This window comes from Gekko japonicus, unplaced genomic scaffold (genome assembly GCF_001447785.1).
Source record: "Gekko japonicus isolate JY-2015 unplaced genomic scaffold, Gekko_japonicus_V1.1 scaffold600, whole genome shotgun sequence".
Lineage (NCBI taxonomy): Eukaryota > Metazoa > Chordata > Lepidosauria > Squamata > Gekkonidae > Gekko > Gekko japonicus.
The window spans coordinates 913393-918867 of NW_015168669.1; positions in this window are offsets into that span (position 1 = coordinate 913393).

Sequence of the window (5475 nt, forward strand, 5' to 3'; positions counted from 1 at the left end):
GTAAGAAGACATTTTGCAGCAGGAACCTTTGGGATCTCTCAGGCATGTAATATGCATGTTGTTTTCTGTTATGCTTTCTGAAATACAGGAAGTGCCCTGACAATGCTATTTTGGTGGCCCTCTCAAATGCCACTGACAGTCTTAAAATCCCCCCACCCACCCCCTTTAACTAACCAGCATTAGACTACAAGTCTAGGACAAATACTGGCTATACAGACAAGTAAGACAGCTCACCACACGCTTCTATAAATGTCAGACATCTCACAGACATGGGACCTACACATCACAGCTGAACACACGTGGCTACAGTGGTAAACATTCATGGATCTTTGTTTGACGTTGATGTTAAGTTTTGTGGACTTAACGATGTTCATAAATATGCACAGTGAAAGGGAGAAAAGAGAGAAAGAGGAACAAATCCTTCAGACAGTTCTTCTGTGACCTGGAGAAAAATGTTGTGCTGCTTTCAGTAGGCCCAATGTCAGGGAATCTTGTTCCCATCTGAACCTCACCAATCATTAAGTTTTGCTCGGAAGAGGCAGGTGAATATTCCACACCTGAGGGAGATCTGAGGCACAGTTATCTGCCAAAGGGCTTTTTCCACCCTGGCACCCCAAGTATGAGACACGATGCCTACGGAGGTCTTTCTAGATGCTTAAGTTCTCAGCAAAGGATTTCCTATTCGAATAAGCTTTGCTGGAAAATTATTGAGCGGGCCTTAAAACCAATTTCTCCTGTTTTGCCTCTTGGCGTTTTGCTGGATTTTTATTTACTGCCAATTCTTTCCTTTGCAATGTCTCAGGCTTTTCTTGTTTTTAATTTTTCACCCCGTCTAGGATATTTTTAATAGAAAATATCTATTTGTAAATAAATAAATGTAAATAAATAAATGTAAGTTCACCATCTTTCTCGGCAACTAAATCCAGGTTCGTTTGTTTTTTAAAGTGCGTATGCAAGACACACTCTTGCGGGTTAGATGTCCCCCTGCCGTTTCGGCCCCAGGCAGGCTTCTGTGCTCAAAGAACAGTCTGCGCAGCAGCATCTCTTCCAGTGCCATATTTCACTAGGGCCGTCCAAGTTTTGCTTCCCTGCAGGCGATCAGACTGACTCACGCTCCTCAACCTCATTCATTTGCAAAGGGGCTTCCTGGTGGCTCTTTATTTTTTGACACCTGAAATGCAAAAGGGGTGAAGGAGAGGAAAATAAACAAATGAACACTGTCAAAATTGGTTTTTTGTGACGAGATGCAGCAATTGCAGAATGCAGTGAAGTGAACCCCACCCCCACTTCTTCTGCACAGAGAGGGCAAGGAAACCTACAGCAGAGTCCTCCTGATGCTGCAACTCTGCAGCAGCTCTGAAGCAGCCCCTGATCTCTGGCAAGACGTGTGGAAGGGGTAGGTGATCCGTGTTCTCTAAGTGAGTGTTGTTTGTTGTCAAGTGAACAACTCATGAAGAGGGGTGGGGTGGGAACCTAAAGAGGAGTCCGGAGATGAATGCATGTCAAAAGGGTAACTGCAGCTAGCCCCATCTGTCAGATGATGCATTCGGATAAATTAAATGTGGTCACTTCTTGTTTGAGTGTTGCAACGCTCAGCTGGCAAATTCCTAACACTGTCCCCTTGTAAGGGCATGTTTGTGCATGTTTTTGGAGTGTGTGTGTGCTTGCATGTGTGCGTGTATGGTCAAGGTGTGTGCACTTCATAATTAAATTACTTTCTGCAATTCCTGAAATTTACATTTGCCAGTATCGATCCAAAGCACATTTTCCTGAGAACTAATTCAGACCTCTAGTTTCTATTTTTGTAGAATCCTGAACTTGGGAGCCGGAAAGAAGCAAAGATCTTTCTGGGCAAAACCAGATGAAGTGGGTGGATCTACACTGGTTGTTCATGTGGCTGCCCCATTCACATATCCCCATATAGTAGGTGTGGGGGTGATATTTCAACAAGAAAAAAGGAGTACACCACTAAGAAAAATCGACCTCTCTAACCTGCCTTGCCTTACCACCCCATCTGTAGCTGTTGGTATTTTTCCACCCAGCACCGATGGTGGGAATTGGACTGGGCAAGTGATACCTAATGGGACAGTAAGACAGGAGTGAAGGTTTGTCTCCTCCGACCTGCATATTCTTTTGGTAGTAAGACTCCCCCTCACCTCTCTCTCATGCACACATACATATACACACTTTGTCTATGAATAGCTATTATTGTCTGTCCAGACTGACCAACTAACCCTTCTGTCTGGAAAGGCTACAGTTTGTCTGTTCATTCTGTACAGACCAGTGTTTCTCAACCTGTAGGACCCAACCCAAAAGTGGTTCGCAAAGCCTGTGAAAAGTGGGTTCCAGGCTTTTGTGGCTTTATTGATTGGCGCATGCTCTGTTGTTGTTTTTAAGCGGCTCACCATATCAAATAAATTTGGACTTGTGAGTCACCATATCAAAAGGTTGGGGAATCCAGTGGTATAGATAGACAGTACAGCTCGTTGGCATTCCCTGTATTTTCTGCATTGTCATTCCAGTTTTTCTCAGACATGATTTGTGGTTTTATTTTTAGGTGAAAGTAGAATCGCAGCACTGCCTGTCCCTCGGGGAGAGTCAAAGTACCGTTGCGGGCTACCGTCCCTTTAAGTCTCTCCCTTCCCCTTCCCGATCTCTGCTGGCTGTTTCTCTCAGGGCACTTATCATCAGCTCTTGGGGAGGCAGTGGCTAATGTATGGGGAAGACCTCTAAAACTCAGGAGAGCTGCTTGCCAGTCTATGAAGGCAAAACTGACTTTGATAGGCCAATGGGCTAATTCCGTATAAGGCAGCTTCATGTGAAGAAGAAGAGATTGGATTCATACCCAGCTGCCCTTCACTACCCAAAGGAGTCTCACGGAAGCTTACAAACTCCTTTCCCCTCACCTCCCCACAACAGCCACCCTGTGAGGTAGGTGGGGCTGAGAGAGCTCTTTCGAGAACTGCTTGTAAGAGAACAGCTCTGGGAGAACTGTGGCTGACCCAAGGTCACCCAGCTGGCTGCATGTGGAGAAGAGGGGAGGAGGACCTAATACATACATTCTGTTATGTCAAAGATTTGATGAGTGCTCCCTCCTCCCACGGGAAGTCCCACCTCCCTGAGGGCCCTGCTGGTAGGGGAAGGTGGCGGCTGGCAGCCTTGGGGGTGTGGCGGCCACATGCCATCTTTCCCCCGAGGGTGTAGTGCATGGCTGGGGACTGGGAAAATGGAGTCCCTGGGTGTTTTGACTCTTTTGGGTGCAAAGGGGCCGTGTGTGTGTGGCTGGGGAATGCTTTGAACCGGCTTGGGGGGGGGGCTGGGACATGTGTGAAATAGAGTGCAGGCTTTTTGCTGTGCAAACTGTACAATGCTTGTGCTAACATGGTATTTTTAAACACCCCTTAGTATTTTTAAAAATCTAGGGAGCCCCCACCCCAGAGAGATGCCCCCTCCTCTCCAGGACCCCCCTGTGGAGCCCCCTGAGAGCCCAACAGACCTCTGTAAGCCCCAGAGCCAGACAGCTGGGGACTGGCAAGCTAAAGGGGAAAAAAGTGTCCTTTTAAAAAGTCCTACTGTGCTGTTCTGGCCCGGAGCTGATAAGTCGGCGGAGCCGAGAAAGAGCCCCCACCCTTCCCCCATACACACGAGAGAGCAAAAACTTTTCCAGAGGCCTTCTATGCTACAAACAGAGTCAAGGGGGGGGGGGAGCAAGACCCCCCTCCCTTAGAAGAGAGATTCAGTTCCAACCCCCTCAACCCACACACAGAGGGAAAATCTAAAAGTTTTTGTTTACCCCAACACATGCACCCCCCCCCCCCGTTCTAGCCCCAATGTAAAAGCATTTAAAAGCAGGAGATTTAACACATAAGCATCGTTAGTTTGCCTTTTTAAAGACAGACAGCAACAGAATTTACTTATTGTGGACAACCAGAATGCCAGTCCCAAACACCCCACCCCACCATCCAACCTTTTTTAAAAGGAAAATAGAGTTCAAAAGCAGAGAAAATCCTTCAGGCCAGCTGTGTATTGGAGAGAGACTGTTGGAATTCCCCAGCAGAGACTGCAGCAGTGCAGGCTGCGAGGAGAGAGGTGGGGCCACAAACTCATTCAGCCAATGAGAGCTGCCTCTTTCCCAACCATAGCAAATATCACACCCTCATAGGTCAACTGAGAAATGCACACTTTCTCCTCCACCCCACACCCCCTCCCTGCATCTGCCAGCCCCCCTTCAAAGCAGCACACACACACACACACAGTCCCCCTCCTGTCAGCTAGCTGCCAAAGAGTTCTGTGTAACATTTGTGCGTTCTCTCAAGTGCCAGCCTGTCTCTCCCCTGCTCATGCCTCCTGCTGACATTCTTTCTGTAAACGCTAGTAGTATGCTTGGTAACATGTTATCTTCCAAGGTTAACAGGTGTGGAGTGGTGTCTTCTGCTTTTATCTATAATGAGCTAGCGCATGGGAATGAAATAATTGTTTATCTGTTTCAGGCCGTTGGGCTCCCAGGCTTTTCGGCGCGAGGTTTAACAGACCCGTGAAAGCGGGAACCATAATGATTGGTTATGTCTTTGTATGAATCTGTTTAATATCTTGTGCCCTGCATTATTGGGTCATTCTAAACACTCCTGCTGTTCCAGCTTCTTCATTGCTTTAATAAACACTACTGTTTCATACACGTGTGTTCGTCTGAATGCGTGGAGGATCGGACATTGTGTTTAGAATCCGCTTTTCTTCATCACTCTGAGTCTGTTGAAATCAACATGAGCGGAGACGAGGAGAAAATTCCAACATGCGAGGGGGATACAGGCAGCATCCCGGTAACCACGGCTCCACCAGTCACAACGACCCCGACATCCGGAGCCGAGGGGGGTACAGTGCCAAAACCCTCCTCGATCCCGTGGCCGTTCACCCCTTCGAGGTTTGTGAAGGGGATAAAGCCTGCGTGGGACGACTGGACCCAGTTTGACTCACAAGGCACCCGAGAGACTTTTTCGAACAGAGGGGGTGGCTTAAGGGAGAGCCTTTATGATCAAGGGTTGTACCAGGGAAAGGGCCTGGGCATCCTAGGTGATCAGTTTGAAATGGCTGAAGAACAGTGGGCGACAGGTCACTCCAAGGATCGACGGAGCAGACCGAACCCGGACGAGGCCCGAGACACCATGGAGGAGCGAGTGGAAGACATCGACAAAACCTTGCAACAAGTGATGCAGGCGGTCGGAGAGATGTTCAACGCGCTCCCGGAAATGGTCGAGTGGTCGATAGACACAGCACTGGCGAGACGACCAGCACCGCAAGCACCCCCCGCAGCACCAGCGGGGCCAGCGCTTCCACCTCCCGGGGTCCCAGGCCAACCGGGGCCACCAGCGCTGGTGACTCCACCGCAACAGCCAGCACCGGGAAGAGTGCGGCCGAAGGATCTCCTGGAGGCGACCTTCGATGGCAACCCCGAAGACTTGGCGTAATTCGTGGTGCGGT